The sequence below is a fragment of the Sarcophilus harrisii genome, chromosome 4 (genome assembly GCF_902635505.1).
Source record: "Sarcophilus harrisii chromosome 4, mSarHar1.11, whole genome shotgun sequence".
In the NCBI taxonomy this organism is placed as follows: Eukaryota; Metazoa; Chordata; class Mammalia; order Dasyuromorphia; family Dasyuridae; genus Sarcophilus; species Sarcophilus harrisii.
Window position 1 is genome coordinate 359,867,295 of NC_045429.1, and position 11,730 is coordinate 359,879,024.

Genomic DNA, 11,730 nt, shown 5'->3' on the forward strand with positions numbered 1-11,730 from the left:
AAATACTAATTAAGGAACTGGGGTAACAGGAGTGGAGAAACAGATTCGAGAGACTGCCAGTCCCAGGACAGGTATCTGATTCCTGGTTGTTTCTAAAAAATAATCCCTCAAACTGAGTTTAGCAGGGCAAGGGCGATTCCAGCAGAATAAGGGATTTCAAAGTTAAAACATAACCAGCAAATCATAGTCCAGTAAATTTTAAGCAAGGAGTTAAATAATTTCCAATTCAATCTGAACTAATGAGATAGGGAGGAGGGCAGAAGTGCCTAAGAAATATACATCAGTTTTTACCAATTTCCTGACCAATTTTGAACCAGTTTTCTTCCTCCTTTTTTTTTTCTTTTCAAGGAAAAGAAATTATCAAATGATTATTCCACATATAAATCCCAAGAGTGAATCACAATTCCTATACATAACAGATAGCACAGTAAGTTTCCTAAAAATCCCTCAAACATACAGCAATAGTTAAACAGTTTTAACAAATCCCAATTTTAACAAATCTTAAACACAGTAATACAGTTAAAATTTTAACAATGATTCAACCATTTTCCCATTCCCCCTGCTTCCTGCTAAGGAGAGGCTCTGTCCATGGAGGGAATGGGCTTAGCCGTGCTGTCTGCTATCAAAGCTTCAGATGGGCCGATCCATGTCTCAGAAGAAAGTCAATACCTGTAATTTTGACCAAAATCAGAACACAAAACACAAATCTAACAAGTAAAGTTTAGAACAGAGTGATACAAAATGTGAAGAGGTCAGTATGAATTGGCCAGCAGCTTGCCAATAGATAAAATAGCATTTAGGCTTTTGTCCTCTCATTATTTAGAAACCTTTAAAAACCTAAATATCCACAAACACAAATATTCAGTAACAGATAGATGACCAGGGTAAATACTTATTTGCCAAGTATTCGGGATATAATGTATAATAGGATATAATGTATAATATATATACGGGATATAATGTATAAGCAGCAAGGTATGTATAATATATAATGTATAATGTATATAATGTATAATGTATAATATAACCATTGCTCTTATCATAGAAATTAGTTACAGAAGAAAAAAATGCAGGTTCACAACCATAACTAATCAGTTAAAACTTAACTTTCAGCAAAACAGGATAAAATAGCTTTAATTCATTTTTACTCCTGTTAATTGTCCCACTAACTGTCAGAGGGTGGAGCTTTAAAACTCCCAAATAGCATTAATTATAAGCCCAAGGAGTTTTACTTCTAATTACAAATTCTATTAACCAAGTTTCAGATATATCCTAAACAGATATTTGCCATAACTTTATCTTATGACAGTAAGAATTTGTCTCAGTAAGTTCACTTCTTTCATATCTAAGTAGATGTTTCCATAAGTGAACATTATATATACAGATCAGTTTTCTTTTAAAAATACCCAATATCTAGACAAATATTCCAAATTATATCATATTGTCCATAACAGAAACATTTTCAAAAGGACAAAAAATATTATTTTCAAAGGCTCTTTAAATGAACTTAGAATATCCTATACAGAACATCCCATTATCACATAAAAGAATCCAAGAGGTTCTTAAAAATATTAAACTTTTAGAAATACCATAACCTCATATTGATAACAGTAATAAATTGGTTTCAGTAAGTTCACAATTTAGCTTTCATATTTAACAGAAACATTTTCAAAAGGACAAGGAAAAAGTATTACTTTCAGAAGCCCTTTAAATGATGGGCATAACCTCAGGATACAATCAATTAAACTTATACAGAATACCCAATTGTACAGAAAAGAATCTGAAAGAGTCTTAAAAATATCCTTTAAACTTTTTTTTTTTGAAATAACCCTACCAAATTATACATCAATTAACTTAAAATTAGGCCTGTCTCTTGAAATCTTTTGCCAGAAAGAGGCTTTAGCACACTTTGTGTGTGTGTGTGTGTGTGTGTGTGTGTGTGTGAATTCCATGTGGCTGCCCTTCCCCCCATTCTACCTCCTAAGAGGCAGGGGAGAGAGAAGGAGCTAACCTTCACCCCAGGCTAACTATTCTGTTGGTAGCTGGAGTAGCAGAGAGCTGTAGGGGTGATCTTCACCTTTGAGGACAAAAGATCCCTACCCCACCCAACATTTAAAGTAACAGAAAGTAGCAGGGTGGGAGTGGGGGAGGATTTCACGGGGCTACCCTTCCCAGTGGAATTTTCCTAAGCTCCAACTTGGTCAGTGTTGAAGCCTTTAGAAAAGTCAGACCTTAATTGGAGACACATGACTTCTTTCAGATAAGCTAACAGACCGTCACTCCAGCAAGTTCTTAAGATCTTACATTCAAAAAAAATTAAATCTAGCCTGCAAAGGTTAAAATTATTTCTCACAATTTAAAAATCATGCTAAAATTTCTAATCAGATGTTTTTCCAGCCAGAGTTCAAAGCAATTAGCATAAACTCCTTTTGTTCTCCAGAGGCCTTATCTAGGGTAGCTCCATCCAAGCCACCCTGAATTAAATTACCCAAGTGCCAGTTTTTAAAAGTTTAATATCACAAGTAAATTTCATACTAAGTACAATTGCAACACTGAAACAGCCAATTTCCCAATTTTTTAATTTAGCAGAACTCTGAATCAACAAGTCACAAACAAGTGACAATTCATATAGACAGTGACATGAGACTGTGCAGTCAAAAACATGTAACAATTCACATACAGACAGTGACACGAGACTGCGCAGTCAAAAACATGTAACACACAGACCAGGGGCTATCTGGAAATTTTAACCCTGAGGGAAGTTGTCAGCTCCAGAGGCTTTTCTCCCAGAATCCAAACAGAGATCTTTTTTTTTTTTTTTTTCAGCCAGATGATGTCTTTAAAAAGACACCCAGATTTATACTCTGGAGTGCCCAGAATTGTGCCAACTGGCACACAGATTTGTCTTAGACACCCAGATAGTGCCCCCTACATCCTGAAAACACCGCGCTCAGAATTTATGCCCATCAGCATTTCATTATTCTGGGAATCCAGGTGCTAGCACACACAGGCAGAACAGAACAGGTCTTAAGACTTAACCAGATAGAACCTAAAAGTTACGCAGACAGACTCACTCTCCTGTGGCCCAAATGGAGTGTCCACCATCGGGCTGTTGTGGCTGGAAACTGCTCATTCTTGGAGGCTCTGGGAAAAAATCCAGAGGGCCGGCCTCTCCTAAGCAAAGAACCGAGATCCCCAGCCACCCTGAGGCCCAAGGGGGAGACCCGAAGGTCTCTAATCTCTAATCCTGCTCATTTTCTAACATCTCAGTGGGAAGCCCCCAAAATGTAATGCCAGAGAAACTGAGGCAAGATAGAGAGTAGAGAGTATTTAATAATTTATTAAATGAGAGAGATTTACTGGGACCAAATGGATCCATGATTTGGTCCTAGGGCTGAATGAGACTATTGTCTCCATGAATCCAGTCAACAATGTGAGTTCTCAATGACATATATACATATATACACATGGCTCAGACTCAGAGGGTAGACTGAGGCAGGAGCGGTTTCAGGGTGCTGAGAATGGGAACGGACTCACTCTCCTCCTCCAGAGAGGGATGACATAATAGGGGGAGGTACCCCAAACATGGGAAGAGGCATCTTGATAAGAGGGTATCTGACATTCAGATAGCTTGGGATGGGGAGAGGCATTCTGATATCCTAAAACATAAGATCTTTTATTCTTATAAAATATTCTGATAAAGAAGGAGGGGAAGTTTTGCAGGAGTGAGCTTTAAGAAGCAGAGAAACTGAGTCAGGACTGGGTCAAGAAAATTAGAGAAATTGAGTACTATGGCATAACAATAGGTTTGGAGATGATTCTCAGTTCTTTACTTTATATTTTCCTATGACAACTACTTTAAGAACTGTTAGGGCCCCTTAGGGCCACTTGCTTACTGATAAGCAAGGCCTATTCTGACCAATGGAAACTCAAGGCCTGATAATGCAGAGAGAGGGAGTAATGATGAGACAGGGAGCAGAGCTGGTGCAAACTCCGTTTATTGCACCTTCTACCAGCTGTCTTAAAGCCTTAGTTACATCAGCATAGCAACAGCTCTCTAAGCCAATCATACTAAACCACCGGGGATTGTCACGCCCATCTCATGCCCATCTCAGACATGCCATGTAGTCAACAGGGGCAAGGCTCCTTCTGCTCAGTGCCATCTTGTTATCCACCCGGATGGGGCTCCCTCCTCTCAGCGCCATCCCCTTCAACCCTTACAGCAATGCCCTCAGTTTACCTGAATGGCATTCTGTGGGGTTGTCCAAAGATTCATGATGGTTGGCAGCCCCTTACAAAGAATTTATCAAATCCAACTTTAAGTATTAACCTAGATTATCCTGAATATATATTACATTTCCATTCTATTCATAAAGTATTTAAAGTAGGGATATTTCCATACTTCTTTTTCATATTTATATTATACTTTCTATGGTAACATTTAGCCCTCAGGAAGTTCTCTGTTATATTTAATCCAGATCCCTCATGCTGAAATTTACTTACTCTAGGTCAAGGATTATAAACCTTATTTGATCCATTGCTTACTACAGTTGCTGGGACAAAAGAAGTGCTTAATAAATATTGGTTAAATTTCAACATAAAAAATATATATATATATATATATATATATATATATATATATATATATAAAAGGATAAATTCTAGAGTTTACCAAGCATGCGTACATAAAGAAATAAAGTAAAGAAAATGATTAATTATTATCCATGGTTACATGAAAAAAAAGGTAACTTAATTGATTGGAAGTTATTTTGGAGTTTGTGAAATATTTTTATAGAATACTGTAGTTATCTTTTCTAATATTCTCCATCCCTCCTAGATCAGCTTCTCATAACCCCTGGTTTGCCCCATATTCAGAATCTTTCTTGTAGTCTAATAATGGTGATTTTGTAATATCTATATTTAGAATTATTTTTATATAACCTCAAACAAGTCATTCACCTTGCCAGCCCCAGAAAGGGGAAAATTGGAAGAACTAGGATGCGAACTTTGGGCTTTTTGTGATCACACTAATTCCTGGTTTTTTATTTCAATATTTGCTTGACCATTATACCATGTACCATTTTCTGTGCCTAGCTCAATGATCTTCACTTCTTTCCAGGGAAGGAGCAAAATCATCTTGCCTCTTTCTTCAGGTTATATTGAAATTTCCATAAATGTATTATTCCAAGTGTATCACCACTAGGACCAGGCTGCCAAGCAGAAGCCACAGATTGCATGTTTTCATGTTAGATCCTGTAGTCACAATACCATGAATAATAAGTTAGAATTAAGTAGGCTCAATCTGCCACTGGAAAAAGAGGTATGGAGAGTTGAAGTGGGGATGGAGGTAGAAGTATATGGAGTAGGAACTAGCAGGGAACTGGGAAAGGATTGGCAGAGATTATAATCTTAATTGAATATCCAGATATTTGGAAATAAGACTAGGGAGAGGAGAGCAAAGAAGGAAAGGCGGCTATGTGAATTAACGGACAGAGAAAAAAAAGTGAGTGACAGATGAGTTATGAATTAAATATCACAACAGTCAGGATCTGCAGTGTTCCCCAATATTTACTTAGCACCTTCATTTTTTCCTCAATTTCTCCCTCAGGTCCTCCATTCTCCTTCTTTTAGAGAGGATCTCCTCTCTCTTCCATCAGAATCAGAACTCTCAGTAGACAGATTATTTCCTATATTTTTCTGGAGTCCCCTTAGCCCATAAGAAAGGGAAATTTGCCCACAGGACATTCTTAGGAACTGCAGTAGGATTGAGTGACTGATTAGCAAAATGAGCTTAACTTCTTTCTAGGGAAAATCAAGTGCTCTTTCAGTCAGCCCCATTCATTCATTGAACTCAGTCAGGAGAGTCAAACAAAAGGACAGAGAGAAAGAGTTGTCTCTTTCCCTAGCCTCTTAAGTGGGTAAACGTAAGAACCAGACTCAAATTTTCCATCCTCTATCTTGGAATACACAGCAGCTCCATCTCTCTTTCCCCTTTCAAAGGACAAAGTTGGAGGGGAGACAGGTTTGAATGTGATGAGCTCTGAATGTGACAGAGTAGAAGCTGTTGACAGCTAGGGGGAGGGTGGGTTGGGGTGCAACTGGGGAAAGGTTACTTACCTGAAACAGTTAATATGAAATTTTGGATATTCACCTTTCCCAAGACTGATTTAATGTGAGCTTCATAATTTCCACTATCTTTAGAGGTCAGATTTGTGATCATCAGAGAACTTAAGTCATGTATAAATAGTCTGCTTTTGAATCTCTGCTGAGTATTGATCCACATTGGCTTGCTTTGATCTGGCCAGAGTTTGAGTAGGCGTATATTCTCAGTCAGAAAATTCCATTCAATCGATAGAGTCTTATTTCCAAAATCTTTGCCTATGTGGAACAGGATAGACTCTCCCTGGTTCCTTCTCAGAAAAGATTCTTCCTCTGCTGAGGCATCATTGCCTATGATAGGATAGAAAAAAGACTCATCAGGATATAGGAAAAGTGGTTCCCTTACTCACCTGGGACAGATCAGGGATTCACAAATGCAGAAGGGACTTGAAAAGGGTCATATGCATGTTCCAAAGGCACCTCATATAAAATGAAACTGGTTGACTTTCCCTCCAAACTTGACTCTTCTCCAGTCTTCAGTCTTTTTGAGAACCACACCATGCTCCTGGTCACTCAGGTCTGAAGTCTTGGATTCAACTTTGATATTCTCTTCTCTGTTGTCCATATCCAACTAGATGAAATCTTCTCTCTTCTATCTCTATAGCACCTGTCATACATAAGCCATGCTTTCTACTCGCAGGGCCATTACCCTAGGTCAGATCCTTACCATCTCTTGATTTGACTATTATAATAGTCTTCTAATTCATCTCTAAGTGTCCATTCATTTTCCCTTCTCCGATTCATCCTCTAGAGTTGGCAAAGTAAGGGAGAATCCTGACCATTACTTTCCTCTACTCAAAAATCTTCTTTTGAAGGTGGGTGTTGGTGGGAGGTATCACCTCTAGGATGGAATATATAAATTATGAATATACAAACTCCTGATCTTCCACAGTCTTCTTTTCCAGCTATCTTGTATTCTTTCCCTTTTGTATGTTATTATTTCTAGCTAAATTCAACTTGTAATGGGCTGAGGTTTGAGTTGATGCACTGAGGTCCCAAGTACGTGAGGCTAAATAGTAATTGGGCTATACTCTATTAATATGCATGATTGGATAAAGAATGGTCCCTGCCCACTCTCCGTGCAAGTCCTGATGTGTTGTATAGGAAATGACGATTTTGGTGGGTGGAGGCAGAGAGAGAGACAGGAAGAGAAGCTGGGAGAGATTGGGCCTGGGTTCCATACTCCTAGCTGCTGGTCGTGTGGCTGATGGTCTAGCTAGCTTCTTGACTCAGCTGCACACATTGCTATCGCTGATTCCCTTCCACCTCCGATCTTTCTTCACTGAGAATAAAGATGACGATTTTCCCCTAACCTGAATTCCTGACTCCTGCTGATTTAAAAATACGCGGTCTTCACATCAACTATTAGCTACCCCTCAAACTCTGTACTCCACCTCCCATTTCTACATCTTCACACAAATTAGTTTTAGTTTGTGTGCTGGAACATACACCCTTCTGACCTGCATCTATCTGAATCCTTACCTTTCTTCCAATCTTGGATCATGGGGTATTATGTAATATTAGAAAGTGGCCTAGAATAGGAGTCAGAGCATCAGACTTTTGATTTCATGGAGTCAGGTAGTTTCTTAAAGAAGAACAGCACTGACCTCGGGTTTGAGAAATTCAGTTCTCATTTATATATTTCTATCTTAATTCTGTGATTTTAGACAAGTAACTTTCCTTTTTTATATTTAATATTTCCCCTCACCCAATTACAGGTAAAAAACATTTTTAATATCATTTAAATTTTTTTGAGTTCCAAATTCTCTTTCTACCTCTCTCTCTTCCACCCCTATTGAGAATGCAAGCAATTTGATATAGGTTGTACATGTGCAGTCATGCAAAACATATTTCCATGTTAGTTATGTTGTGGAAGCAAATACAAAAAGGAAAAAAAAAGGAAAAAGTATATTTTGATTGACATTCATACTCCATCAATTCTTTCTTTCCAGATGAATAGCATTTTTCATTGTAAGTCATTCAGAATTGTCTTGGATCATTATATTGCTCAGAATAGTTAAGTCATTCATAATTGATCACTGTACAATATTTTTACAATGCTGTTATCGTATATAATGTTACTGTGTTTCTGCTCATTTTATTTTCCATCCATCCAGGTTTTTCTGACAGCATCCTGTTCTTAAAACATAATAGTATTTCATCACAATCATATACAACAACTTGTTTGGTCATTCCTCATTTGATGGAAATCCCCTAACTCCCATTTTCTTGCCATCAATAAAAGAGCTGCTATAAATGTTTTTGCACATAAGCGTCCTTTTCTTCATTTTTTTTTTTTTTTTTTATCTTTTTAGGATACAGATCTAGAAAGGTATTGTTTTGTCAAAGAGTGTGTACAGTCTTAAAGTCCTTTGAATATAGTTCCAAATTGCTCTACAAATAACCTTATGAATTACTATGCAAGTTCACCAACAGTGCACCAGTGTCTCAATTTTCCCACATTTGCACCAACATTTTGTCATTTTTCTTTTTTGTAGTATTAACCTATCTTATAGGTGTGGGGTGATTACTCAGAGTTGTTTTAATTGCCATTTTTCTAATCAAGAGCTAACTAGAACATTTCCTCCCATATGACTATAGACAATTTTGATTAAATTATCTGAAAACTGTGACAACAAAAGCAAGTTAGAAGAGAAAGGAAGAAATTGTCTTTCCCATCCATTCAAGAGGGAAGAATTCATTTTCAAACAAGTAATAGAGTGGATCACAGAAAGTAAAGTGGACAACTTTGCTTAAATAAAAGTGAAAAAGCTTTGCATGAGCAAATCCAATGCAATTAAAATTAGATGGGAAAAATACTGCTACTATTGGATCTGTATCCCAAGGAAATCATAAAGGAAGAAAAAGGACCCATATATGCAAAAATGTTTGTAGCAATTCTTTTTGTGATGGCAAAGAATTGGAAAATGAGTAGATGGCTATCAATTGGGGAATGGCTGAATAAATTATGGTACATGAAATTAATGGAATATATATGTTCTATAAAAATATATTCTATAAGAAATTATATAAAAATAATGAACAAGCTGACTTTAGAAAGCCCTGGAAAGATTTACACATATTGATGCTAAGTGAAATAAATAGAGCCAGGAATACAGTGTACACAGGAACCACAAGATTGTGTGATGATGAACTATGAAAAACTTGATTTTTCTCAGTGGTCCAGTAATCCAAGGCAATTCCAATAAACTTTGAATAGAAAACACCATTGGCATCTAGAAAAAGAATTACGATGATTGAAAAGTCAATTGACTGAAGTCAACACATGCTATGTTCCCTTTTTTCAGGTTTTTTCCTCTACTGCAGTTTTCCCTTTTATTCTGATTTTTCTCTAACATGATTTCTAAAGAAATGTGTATTTAAAAAATTAATGCATATGTATAACCAGAAAAAGAAAACAATAAAAAAGTAAAAAAAAAAGTTAACCACAAATATAGAAGATTCTTTCAAGAGCCCAAGAAATGCTAGAAGACTTTTCTTTCGTTGAAGAGAAAACCAAAGGGGAAAGGAAGACTAATCTCCAGGACAAATGTTAAGAAGATGCTAAAGAGACTTTATTATTATCTGGAATGAATTAAATGATTTTGGACTGTCTTTCCATAGAGGAAAAGACAAGTCAAATACTGATATTTTGAGACTTCAAGGTTTTATGACTTTAATCATAACCAACATATTGTAGTACATATGTCCATATTGGCTTTTTTTTTTTTGAGAGACAATTGGGGTTAAGTGACTTTCCCAAGGTTATACAGCTAGCAAGTGTTAAGTGTCTGAGCTCCAATTTGAACTCAGATCTTCCTTATTCCAAGGCCCATGCTATATCCACTGTGCCATGTAGCTGGCCCCACCTATGTACATTTTTTTTTGTTTATTATTGCTCATTTGTTAGTAGGGAATTTTTAGTAATTTTAATGTTAAATACAGATGAATGTTATTATTAGTGGCAAAGGAGGCATTTCTATTTTACTAAATAATTAAGAAATACTGTAAATGAATTGGAGTTGGGAGCTCAAGCGAATTTATTAAGAAGAAAAGGCAAATTTATTTATGAAGAATAAGTTGCCCAACATCTGGATCTCCTTAGAGCTTGTGATTATAAAGTGAATATATAAGAAGTCAAGTGGCAGCCTGAGGTTGGATGACATCCAAGTGAGCATAGTCAGACTCCATTTTACAGCTATCACAGAAGTGAATATAGGGACATGAAATTAACTGAAGAAAGTTTGAAAAAATTTGTCCAGCAAAATAACTATTGACTGAATTCATCAGCAAGAAGAAAGGAAATAATAGTTTCCGTGTTTTCCCTAATCATAGACTATAGCCACCAGATTTTACAGAAGATAGTGAAGAACGTAAAGAACCGGCAGTAAAAATAAATCTTGCGATAGATTTTGACACTATCATTTGTTCTCTTTCATAGTTACTCCACAACTTTCTGCTGTCCAGTTAATTTTCAAGCCTGAAAAGCCAGTCCCGGGGTCCAAATCTATCGCAGAATTTCACACACTACGTTAAAGGGAGGGGGTGGGGCCAAATGGCAGTAAGTAAAAGGACGTGTCTCGGATTAGAGCAGCCCCAGTCTAACTCCTTCCCTTCAACAAGGTTTAAGATTTGTATTTGTGGATTGAAACAAAGTAGACGCTTCAGTGGGGGAAAAGTAGCTACTGTTTAGAAATACAGGAAACAACAGTATTCCGGACCCCCACCCCCACCCTCCCCCCCGAATACCTCCCTCCCCAAGGTTGCCTTTCCTTAGTCCGTCCCGTAAGAGCTGAGATCACTCACGTCTTAAAAGCATGAAGACAAAGACGAACACCCAGAACCGGGGCAATCCAGACCGGGTAAATCGAAGACACATAAAAGTAACTGCTGCTGGGGTTCAGTCCTCTGGCTCCGTCGGCCTTTGACAATTAGCGGCGCTGATTCCCTGCCTAAAACCTATTTGGACCGGCGGGCTTGTCCTGCTGGGCTGGGCTCTCGCTTTCAGCGCTCCCGCTCCGGTTCCTCGCAGACTGGCTGCAAGCAGACTATGATCAACGGCGTGGTGCTTCTTAAGGATCATAGCTCTTCCGGTCTCGTTGTTTTTCCATTGGTCTCTCTCTGGGAGTGATTTTTTTTTGGGGGGCGTGGGTGTGTCTGTGATTCACTTAGGAGCTTTCTTATGCCCTGCCTGGTCCTAATTAAAATGACTAATGGCAGATATTTGGCTCCTTGTCCAGACCTATAACTTGGGGAAATCTTAGGAAATAAAAAGATGCAACCTGTCTAAATATTACCTGATTGTATATTCCAAGGGGTTAAAGTGGGGTGGTGGCAGATAGTACTGGGGTTTTTGCTGAAAGGTTTATGATAATAAAAAAAAAATCTAGAGGTCACTATTATTGGTTCTCAAAGTATGGTTTGAGGTCTCCTGGAACTTCCAGAGACACTTTCAAGAGAAAGGGAAGTCTAAACAAGTTTCATAAAAATATTAAAATGTTTAAATGTCTAATATAGATTCTAGTAAATTTCATATAAATGAAACTTCTGGAAGTGGAGATTCTCCATCTT

General features: G+C 37.4%; 1 long non-coding RNA gene across 2 annotated transcripts; it reads right to left on the bottom strand.

Annotated features, from left to right (window-relative positions):
* Positions 1-476: 476 nt before the first annotated feature.
* LOC116423354 lies at positions 477-11,730 on the bottom strand. 2 transcript variants are annotated; one of them, XR_004233935.1, is made up of 3 exons: positions 10,966-11,729; positions 6,118-6,450; positions 477-669 (listed from the first exon to the last, which is right to left on the bottom strand). It is a non-coding gene; the product is annotated as an uncharacterized LOC116423354 (long non-coding RNA). The 2 variants fall into 2 exon arrangements; XR_004233936.1 differs by lacking the exon at positions 477-669 and adding an exon at positions 4,637-5,253 and having other exon boundaries at positions 10,966-11,730.